This window comes from Pangasianodon hypophthalmus, chromosome 28 (assembly GCF_027358585.1).
Source record: "Pangasianodon hypophthalmus isolate fPanHyp1 chromosome 28, fPanHyp1.pri, whole genome shotgun sequence".
Classification (NCBI taxonomy): Eukaryota; Metazoa; Chordata; class Actinopteri; order Siluriformes; family Pangasiidae; genus Pangasianodon; species Pangasianodon hypophthalmus.
The window spans coordinates 620078-632402 of NC_069737.1; positions in this window are offsets into that span (position 1 = coordinate 620078).

The window sequence follows — 12325 nt, forward strand, 5'->3', positions numbered from 1 at the left end:
TTTTTATCTTAAGGGATATAATTAGACCTCAAGCACTATGGTTATTATACTTTTAAGTGGCATTTAGAGTAAATCTTTAAAGATTGTGTACATTGTGTACATAACATGTACATTCTTAGGTAAACAATATACACTCAGTCAGCAAAACACACACTCATGTATATCTGAGATAAGAAGAATGTATTATTTTTTAGAAGTTGTTTTATGTGCTGGTGTTAAAGTGCAGCAGACTGTGGCAGTGTGTATTTTCATTAAAAAGGAAATTAATAGGTTAATAATTAATAGTTCTTTTATATTGGTTTTGAATTTTCCATTAATATTCTATATGTGTGAATATTCAAGGTTCTTTATTTGTCACATACATATTACATACGTGAAGTGAAATGTTTTTCCTTAGTGCCTCGTCCCACAGTGCAACCACAGACTAGATATACACGTACCTAATAAAAACAGAATATAATAATAAAGTCTAGTAGACTATATGATGAAGTTTAGCAGCCTTTAGAGGAATGTAATGTAGAATATGAATATACATAAATAGAATATGTTTAAAAAAAAAAACAGATACAGAGCTACAGTGTGCAAATATACTAATGTGAAGCAGTTCTGATGAGCTGAAACCGGAGCTGAGCTGCAGTTATGTACATTAAACCTGACATCATTTACCTGCCGTAATGTATACAGAGTCATTTTCACTGTATACTACGCAGTTATGTGACAACCTGGACATTTACTTCACAATTACATTAGGCTGCTTCATCTTTTGTGTTTTCTTTTGTATTTTCTGTTACTGTGTGCCAAAAAGGTTTGATAAATTGATCTATAAAATGTAAAATAATGCAATCAGGCCATCACAAACTGCATTTGCTTTGACTAAAGGGTGTAATGTAAATACAGTAACTTGGATAGATACAGCTCCCCTTTGGAATTATTTACACTTTTCATTAAAGAATGAGCAAAAATTATTTTATGAAACGATTCTCATTCCTACAAAAAATATATTCAGTATATATTTTTAATTGATCTTGCATGTGTACAGCCTCATATTTACACCTCAGGAGACAATTATGTTCCAAGAGACAATTAAAATAATTGTCTGTTATTATTAAATTTTGAATTAAAATTTGCTTTTCAGTAAGTTCATCCTTGGGTAAAGAAATTAAACGTACTAACATTTACTATTTCTGATAAATGATAATTGAACTAGATTTGATCAACACTGGATGTCACTTTTGTTTTCATTGAGAAGAATTCTTTTCTTTTTTATGGAAAATAACCGACATGCATACCGTGAAATTCCTGGTCAATCATCAGGACTCTTTTGGCATACTTAAAATATTTGTTTCGTCAACATATTACGAGCACAGCGGTAGTCTGGGTGGGGTTTAGTATGCGTAGTATGCCACTTCAGACAAAGCCATGCAGTTTTACGCTTGTAGCTTTATGACATGCCATTTATGGCTTCAGTTTAGAGGAAAACATGACGCGGGTATGCGCATCATATCATTAAACACCATGTTCTATAACAGAACAGGAGACCGGAATTACTCAACCTCCTGTCGATACTGCTTTCCGAATTCTAACGTGTTATCTGCAATGAATTATTGAATTAAAGTTTTTTAATGATTTGACTAAAAAGGAGAAGGTTATTATTAGGTTGTTACTGTCCTATAATCAAGAAGAGTAAATTTATAGTCAAAACTATTTCAAAGATCAGCAGGACAAAGGAACTGGTGACCATCCAGTGGAGATGGTGCAGTGGAGATGGAGACACTGACACTGGAGGCAGTGATGGAGAAGAGGATGGTAGAAGTTTTAAGAAAATTCTCAATAATTCTGAGCTCCATGACATGATATTCAGGAGCACCTTTAGCAACCTGATCATTCCACCAAGGTCTCAGAAGAAGCGTGATTTGGGATCATTTCTGCCAACAGCTCTGAGTCTCCACAACGCCTCGTCTCAGAGTGTTATCCCTCTCACAATAAGGAACATTAAGGAATAAGAATATTATCTTTTTTTGTGCTTGATTTTCAATATTTTTTGGTACAAATGTGAAACTTACTTTAGAATAAACACATAACCTCATGTGTCATGTCTCACATGACCTGAATGTGAATGTTTCAGTCAGTGTTGTGAAATTGTCTATTGTCTATAAATTGTGAAATGTCCCCTGAGGATGAATAAAGTACATCTCTTTGTCTTTCTCTCCATCTTTCTATCAGCACAGAAGAAATAAGGGATTACAGAGACCTTCCAGTCTCTGCACATTCCAGTCTCTGAACTGAGTTTCGGGGAAAAAAATGGTTATGATATGGAAGAGCTGGTCTCAAGTGATCTCAGTATTTTTTGGACAGTGCTCTAAACTATAGCCTACTTTTTAAAATAATTAGATCAGGAGTATCACACTGCTAGGCCACAGTATTCCATAGAAACTATATGAAGGTTGTATGAAGGTTTTGCCTTTTCCCAAATGGTGCACTTGTGGTCTTGGAGTTCTCATGGATACATGACCACCAGGTTGCGTCTCATTATGTATTTTGAGGGAAAATAAAAAGTTGTTCACAAAGCCCCTCTATGCACTCTTAAAGTCCCCATGAAATGGCTTTAGAGCCACGATTTCATTCTGTAAGTTGACGTATTTCCTTTTGATGGCATGTTGAAGTGCTTGACCGACTTACACAACAGCAAATATCATTTGAGATATCCCACACCCCCGCCCAATCTAAACAGACTTTACAGTAGCTTAGCAAACTAGCTAATTATGGAGAACAGTGAAGAGTTTAATGGAAGCCCTTTTCCAGCTGTTGAGGATTTTTCACAGCCACCTTCACCCACACCCGTCCACTTTAACCAGTACAGTACCAGTATCCTAGACTGTGACACGCTGTGTGTTTTTGGTGTTATGTTGTATGTGTTTGAGATGACGTCGGATGTTGGAGGTGCCGATGGTGATGAGAGCTGCAGGATCATCACCGGGAGACATCTGACGCGTCTGAGTGACATTACTGACTCTTACTGTTTGGTAAAACGTTCCCCTGAAAAGTCACAAAACCACAAACTCACACAAATTCTACCCTTTTCCAAATGAATAAACTCCACATGTTTACTCTGCACCAAGGCGTGGCTGTTCAAGGGAAAAGGGTGTGTGAAGACGCACAGCCAAAAACACACAGACAAACCATGTTTACTGCTAATGAGCTGCTATTACTCACTGATCAGCATTAATGTGGTAATTTATGTGAAATAAATACTGAATAAATGAAGTATACTTGGTTTACGTTATTTACATGTTTCTGTGTAATTGTTTTTGTACATGACTGTGATATCTCTAATATATTTTGTTAAACCACTTCGACCCTGATCAGACAGGCTTTGAACTCTGTAAACACATCATCTATCACAGCATGTTCACATTAAAGAATGTTTTTCTTTGTTACATGCACTTCATATCTGATCATTCACCTGCATGAAGGTATATACCACCTGTATGACTTGTGTTCCCTGCCGGATCTCAAAGCACATCTCTAATCTCAGCCAGATTTGCAAAACCATAAGGCACAGACAGCACCCCTCTTATTCACACCTGTATGTGTGTCTGTTTAGACGATAGGATTTGTTCATTTTTAATAATGTGTTCATATTCGGTTACATTACAACCTGGAATTAAACCTGCAGTTTCACCTCAAATCTGTTACTATGAATCTTAGATTTTGTAGCTGACGTCAACCCTATACATTTTTAAAACATCCTGAATCAGTATCACCTGACTTTGTTTGATGAAATCCTAGGACTAGACTACTCTGCTACATGTTTTGGAGCTCTGGTTTTATTTTGAGTCACTGTTTCGTGTACACCCATCAATGGCCCGAACCTCCACTGGCTCTGCTCCAGTGTAAAGCCTCAGTGATGTAAAAAAATGATGTAAACTGACCCAACCTGTTCCTTGTGTACCCTTGTTTGTGTTCTGCCATCTGTTTAAGTTACCTTTATTTCTGTGATTATATTAGTTAGTTAGTTAGTTAGTTAGTTAGACATTGAAGTCTCTTTTACAAAATTATTTTTTGCAATTCTATCTTTTATAATTTTTTTTTTTTGCAATTCTAACTTTTCATACGCAAAACACAAATAAACAGTCCAGACTGTAGATTCTGGTTTTGTCTGGGTATTCAGCAGGGTGGAGCTTTGTTATTTCCAGTTATGCAGAGACACCTGACTTCTAATATAATTAACTTTGAGATTTGTTGCTAATTAAAGCAACTCTAATTTAACAGAGACTTAAAGAAGGGAATTCAAACCTGCTCTTCAAGACATTACCACGATAACACGCTACACATATATCTATTATTCACAGGCTTGTATACGTCACTAATTAGAGTTATTATTAGAGCAATTATTTTGCTGAATAGTAACAGTAATAATAATAATGGCTAAGGATCATAGAAGTCACAGTGATTATTTTAAGTTATCTTTAAAAAAGGTAAAGTGACATGTTTGATGAAAAGCAGCATGACCCCTGATCGTTCACTCACAGGCACGGTGGGATTGATCATCAGGGTGAAAAATACAAATTTACAGAAAACTAGATTTACTAATTTATTAGAGTATATGTTAGTGGGTATGGGTGCAGCGTGACCTGAGCCAAAGTCTAATGTCTAATGATTAATGTGTTTCTGAATAAAAAGTGGATAGGATAAAAAAAATCAGGAGTCTAGTGGTGCAGTGGAAAGAAAAAAATAAAAAGAGAAGGAAGCAAGAAAGGCTGCTTTGCTTAAAAAATATTCCAGTGATTTGCAACTTCTTAAAAAAATAAATAAATAAAGGAAAGATGATGACTTCAGCAATGATTGCATAAATGTAGATCTTCAATACAAATCATTACAAATCAAAAATTAAGTTTTACCAAACATAAGAAGGAACTTATTAAAGTAAAAAAAATACTCGAAAAGAATTGTATTTTAAAGCCTTGGAGTTTGGCAATTACATGACTTAATGCCTGCCGGTGTGGGCTTAGAAACCGATGCTGAGAACCTGACGAGAATGTTCTGGATGTATTCCAAGATGGAAAATTCCAAGATGGCTGCATGACAGTGTTTTTGTTCTAAGGTCTTGGCATCTGTGCAGGGATTTACACCATCCCTGACAGTTATGACAGTTCACAGAACCAAAGTTACATACATAACTAGTGTTATACAATGTGGTATGTATTACTAACAATTAAACTATTGTGAAATGTAAATGTACTTTGTGTTACTGTTATCACAAAAAATTCTTCTCAAGCCAGGTTTAGACTGTGCAATTTCAGTTTCAATTTCAGATTATTCCTCATCAGACTGTATGAAGTTCCAATAAAACCAGGACTGAATCCAGACCGTGTGACACATTGTGTTCTCATGACAAAGATTCTCTAAAAATAGATCTGCAATTAAAGAAAATTACTAGGTTTTGATTATGTCATCAATCAGCATGACCCAGAAATCAGCTTCTGCAGAAAACTGATTTGCATAAACAGAAACAAGCAGAAAAAACTTTTTTTTTAAAAACTTTTAAAAGTGAAGGAGGTTAATTTGGGCTGTTTATGGCTGGTAAAGGAGGACAACATGAAGGCCCAAGTGAGCTCGAAGTAATAAGGGTATTTTTTCTGTCCATTTTTTCTGTAGGTTGGTAATGTTTAATCATTGATGTCAAGTCAGTATTTAAATAATCGCCTGCTAAAACATAAACATTGTAAACACAAAGCATTGTAATAGTGCTCACACTGAGATTTTAATCAAACATTTCTTATACTGCCAGAATTTCGTTCGCAGTGGCACTAAACTAAAGAGTGTTCTAATGCTGCTGATCTCAAGTCACCAATGACTTGTGTGATTTTTTTTATTGTCTCCAAAATCAGGCCGAAAATTGCACAGAGTAAAGCTGGCTTTAGCGCCATTTGTGAATGTTGGTGACTGGAAAGGCTGATTGATATTTTAGCTGGCTCAGTTGTACTGGATTCTATTCTGAATGGTGAATTAAACACATCAACATTTGTATATTTCAATTAATCTGAGTATGTAGTCTGAAGTTTCCATTCGTTCAATCACTGTCGTTGTCTAATTGGCAGCGGTGGTGGTACAGGTCTGCTGTTGTCTTGCAGATGGTGCTTCACACCTCTCTCCCTGTCTCACTTCAACATCTCATCCTTCGAATTCCATGCAGTTACAGTTACCTCCCCGATCAAGCTTCTCATCATTGTCATCTACTGCCCTCCTGGTCCCCTAGGAGGCTTTCTTGAAGAAATGCACATGCTCCTCGGTCTTTTCCCTACCGAGCATCCCTCTTATGGTCCTCAGATACTTCTGACAAGCTCCAGTTCTCTTGCCTTCTCCCTCTTCTGCATTCCTTCTCCCTGATATTTAACAGCTGCCCTCCCACACACAAGGGAGGAAACGCCCTGCACCTGTTCTTCAGCCACCTGCATTCCATAGAAACAATATCCTTCACCATTCCATAGAAAACATATCCTTCACCATCACCCTCCCTGTCCTGCCTAAGACCAGCTACCAATACTTCTCTCTCACTCATCGAAACATCCACTCTATCTCCCCTTCCTCCATAGCTTCCGGCACTCTATCATCCCTTCCAGACCATGACTCCTTTTCCTCCCTGCCATTGGAGTTAGCCACGGACACTTTCCTCTCGTCACTTTCCTCATCCACAGACCTCCTCTGCCCTCTATCTTCTTCCGACTAGTCCCAACATCTCTCAGGGTACAAGGAAGGCATGCATCGAGACTCTTCTCTGTTCTGGGTCTAGGTGGTAGAATGAATTCCCCTAGATGTCAGAACAGCTGAGTCGCTGGCATTCAATCAACTTAAATTAGCACTTAAAAAAATTGTGTTGTCTGTGTGTTTCTCTTACTATATTACCTCCCCAACAGAGTTTTCAGACTGATGGTGTTCTTAGTCCGTGATCTAGTGAACCAGTATCAGGATGTATTTATTGATAGTGACTTCAAAGCACCTCTGTAAGGGCATCTGCCAAAGGCCATAAATGTAAATGTAAATGTAATTGTCACAAGTATTTAATTCACATATTGTATAGCACTCCTTGTTGGGCTTTAGTCGTTGTCACTTTTATTTGTTCATGTTCATTTTGGTTTCTAGCCTTGTTATTTCTTGTCCCTGTTTCATAGTCTTTATGGTTTATTTATCTCACTGTAAATAAATGTTTTTCTGCACTTACATCCGACTCTAAATTGGGAGTATATCCTGGAAAAACTGGGAGCAATTGCAAGGTGGTACGCACACATTGATTCACAGGGGCAATTTAGAGACACCGATCTACCTACCAGCATGATTTTGGGAGGTGGGAGGAAAACTGAGAACCCAGAAGAAACCCACATGGACACAGAGGGAACAAGTGAAACTCACTCGGACAGTAACCCAAGCTCAGGATCAAACAGTGGACATTGGTGCTGTGAGGAAGCAATGCTACCCACTGCACCCCAGCTTGAAGAGCTGAGCCACTAAATTGAGTTGTAATGAACATCACTACCACACACCAGATCAACCCATAATAGTCAAACCCAATTGTCCCTACAGCTGAAAACACTCCACTATAAGGACACACACCACACTACTGTATACACCAACTGACAGAAATGAAGGTAATGCCTTGTATCTTAACATCAAATGTTAAACTAACTTAACCCAACAGCTCTGATTCAGAGCGTAATGACCTTATGGATAATAGCTGGGCGTACTAAGTTTGAGAATGCTGAAGAAACAGGTTTGGATGCCTGTAATTATGCCACTATGTAAAAAGCAACTTTAAACTGAATTACATAAAAGAGTGAGAGAGGCCAGTTTCCCAACAACCAGCATTATTATTCTACTACTAATCAAAATTTATAATGCACTGGCTTTTCCTAGTTCACACTATGGTGATTTTTATCACCATATTTAACTAATTTACTTAGCTAATATTTCTCTTTATTAAATTGTTTTAAAGGTGCAATGGTTGATTTTTTAAATTTCTTACTTGTACAAATAACCTATAAAATATGTAGAACATGATAATAAAATAATGGTTTAAGCCATGAACTCAGGACTAAAGTATTATGTGGCTGTGAAAACCCATTTGGAAAACTGACTTCCATAATTCTTGTTTGTGTTTGAATGGACTTCTATTTATAGATACTCTACTCTACGGCCACCATAGATCCTGGGGTGGAATTTTGTGAAAATGGTTGGGAATGGGGTGGGGTGGTAGGTGGGGATGAGTTTAAAAAAAAAAACTCAAATGTCTAACCCACCTACTTAACCGTGAGAGAGAAAATCTTGAGAAAATTGGACTAATCTTACCTAATGCACCATTAAAACAAATGTAAGATTATTAAGCCTCTTTCTTTTATTTTTATTAACATATTATTTTTACTAATTTCAATCTCAAAATTGTATTATTGTATTAGCAGATAATTTTGCTTATTTCAAGCATTAATTTCTATAAAGAAGCAAAATTATCTGCCAATAGAATATTACAATAGAATATTACAATAGAATATTACAATTTCTTATATTGGTTATATATAATAATCTCATAATGAGAAAAATTAAACTTTTCCTTTATTCTAGATATCTTCACTTGCTATGAATATAATGTTTTCTCAGTGTAAGACAAATTAAAAGAAGGATAATAATCACTCAATCACTTTCAGTAACTGCTCTATCCTGGTCAGGCTCATGGTGAATCTGGAGACACTGGATGTGGGTGTGAGGTGGAAATACTTGCTGGATGGGATACTAGTTCATTGCACAATGCAGGCTCCTTGGGGCAATTTATTTTAGCCATTCCACCTATTGTAAGTCACTTACTGGTGTAACAGCCTGAGTGCAGACTTTGACATAGTGTGTCATTCCATTCTTCTTCTAACGCTGCATGAAATGGGTGTAAAGAGCTCTGTTCCAGACTGGCTCAATTCCTATCTCAATAACAGAAAACAGTTTCACACTCACTGGTCACACCTCGTCCATCTCTGCTGTCACTCAAGGAGTTCCCCAAGGTACAGTGCTTGGTCCTCTACTATTCATCATCTACATATCTCCCCTTTGTCGCATTTTATGCCATTTCAATATCATTGCTATGCCAATGACACTCAAATCTACCTCAGAACCAAATCCTTCCATAATCCAAGTCTGCAACACATTGAAACCAGTCTATCAGAAATTAAAACCTTGATGAAACACAAATTTCTCAAGCTCAACAGCAACTAGACTGAATTCATCCTCATTAGTTCAAAATCTGTCCTCAATAAAACTGGACCTTTAACACTCCAGATCAACGACATAGTTATTTCCCCCTCTCCCCTGGTTCGCCGCCTTGGCTTGCTTTCATTTCCAGTTAGATTTCTGTAACTCCCTTCTCATCAACATCAGCTCTTCTTCTCTCCATTTGCTCCAGATGGCTCAGAACTCACCTGCTCACCTGTTCGCCTGCTTGCTAACACATGGTCCAGGTTCCACATTACACCCATTCTCCAGAACCTCCACTGGTTTCCTGTAAAGGATCCTATCGCCTTCTGCTCACTTACAAAGAACTCAATAACCTTGCTCCCTCCTACCTGTGTAACCTTCTTCATCCACACAAACCATTCCCTAGGTACCATAACCTTGGATCTTCCTCATCTAGTCTGCTTTCTGTGCTCCCTTTAAACTTTGCAGCTTCTGTGATTTAGCCTTCTCTGGAACAACCTCCCTCTAACTATCAGACAATCCCACTCTCTCTCTTTATTTAAATACTGTCTCAAATCCCAGCTGTTCTCCCAAAATCTCAATATTTTTGCAACATAGCTTATTCTGGTTGTGTGTTTTTTGTTTTCTGTTTTCTGCTCCTGCTTTTCTTTTTTTCCCTTTATTTATGTCTATCTCTCTTTAACTCTGTGTTAACATAACAAGCATCTTTGGGACACTGAAAAGCACATTATAAGTAAAATGCATTATTATTATTATTATTATTTTTTTTTTTTTATTTATTTATTTATTTATTTATTTATTTATTGATTGATTGATTGATTGATTGGGAAATGTGAGGATGCCAGAGAATCCAGAGGAACCCACAGGAACATGGAGAGAACATGAACAGAAACTCAAATGCACAAACAGCATCCTGAGCCTAGAATTGAAATGGGGACCCACCCTGTGCCATCTTGAATGATAATAATTAATACAAATTTACCATTTTAATGCTGAATTTTTCTGACAGATACAAAAAATCCAAATAAGATTTACAAAAGTCCATTAAGTCTGCCAAAAGACAATACAGCAACAAATTACCAGTTAACTACAGTGGCACTGATCATCGATGCATGTGGCGAGGACTGCAAGCAATCACAGACTATAAATCTTGTCCTTCTTCTCTTCTTGATGCTCCAGCCTTTGTCTCTGATGAAATCAATATCAGTAACATCTATGCTTCATATGAGGAAACAAACCAGGCTAACGCAGTGAAGCGCATCAGTGAGGGCATAGCATTCCAGCCCACCAATGCTGATGTGTGCAAATTATTCAAACAAGTATATGCACATAAAGCATTGGCCTGGATAGAATTTCACCTGGTGTCCTCAAATCCTGTGAGCCTCAGCTGACCCAGGTCTTTGTACACATATTCAACTTTTCACTAATAATTTGTACTGCTCCAGTGTGCCTAAAGAAAACAATCATTTTCCCAATACCAAATAAATCAATTACAGCAATGATTATTTCATTGCACCGATATTTGTTGTGATGAAGTGCCTGGAAAAACTGGTTATGTACTTCATAAATAGTAATACTCCTGCCACCACAGAACTGTTACAGATGATGCCATCTCCATTGCTCTTCACATTACACTGACTCATCTGGAAAAGAACAACACCTATGTCAGGATGTTATGCAATGACTATAGCTCAGCCTTCAACACAGCTGTGCCCTCTAAACTGGCCAGGAAGCTGAATAGTTTAGGACTGTGCAAATCCATCTGCAACTGAGTACCGGACTTTTTTCCACCAACACGCCACAGACAGTGAGGACTGGCAACAAACAATCATCCACACTGACTCTGAGGATGGAAACTCCATCCACACTGACTCTGAGGATGGGAACTCCAAAGGGATGCTGCCTTTGGCCTCAGTTATACAGCCTGTTTACCCACAATTGTGTGGACAAATACATCAGCAAACAAATCATAAAATTCACAGATGATGCCACAGTGATTGGATTCATACACAATAACAATGAGACCATGTACAGGACAAAGATAAGCAATCTGTTTGTATGGTGCATAAACACCAACCTTACCCTGAATGTCGCCAAGACCAAAGACCTCATTGTGGACTTCAGTAGAAACAGATGCACTTACTCTCCTATCTCCATCAGTGGAAAACAGCTTCATATTCCTGGGTGTGCAGCTCTCAGTCTCACTTTCCTGGCCCTTAAACATCAGCAGTATCATCAAAAAAACCACAACAACATTTGTACTTTCTGTGGAGACTCAAAGACTTTGGAATGACCACCACCACGCTGGTCGATTCTTATTGCTGCACGATGGAAAGTGTACTGACAGGATGCATAACGACGTGGTTTGACAAACTGAATGTGCAAGACCTCAGGCTTCTAAAAAAGGCAGTTAAACAGCTTCCACAATCACCAGTACTGAGCTTCCATCACTCCAGCATATCTTCACCACCAGATACCAGACAAGGGCTCCATGCCACTTCTCTCCAATACTATACTACATTTTATTATATCAATTATCTTATAATTATATCAGTTATATCATATCCATAACATAACCCCACTGTGTCACTTTTTTTGACTGCATACAATGTTTACAATGTTTACAGTTTATTATTATTTCACTAGGTTAGAGAACATTTATAATTTTGCACTGTCTTTTGTCTGTGTACAGTATTTACAGTTTTTTTGTAGCAGAGTTTATTTATAAATTTTGCACCATGCCTTGTAGGAGTGTGCAACTGTAGCACATAAATTTAATTGTGGATAAATGTTTAAGAACTCATCATGCACATGACAATTAAACTTGAGAAAAGTGCGTGATGACTGCTGCTCCTGCAGCTACCACTCACTTACCATGCAGACAGCGCATGCTAAACAGCCAGACCAATCATTTTACATGTTTTCAGCAATGCGAACTTACAAGTTTCGAAAGAAACATAAAAGCCGGGAACATGGGTGTGTTAACATATGCGTCTGTACGTGAGTGTCCAGACAGGTTTGGCAGTGTTTAATTTACCCAAGCACTTTGATAATGTCTCTTTTAAAGTGTCAACCCACATTCTTGTTCAGACAG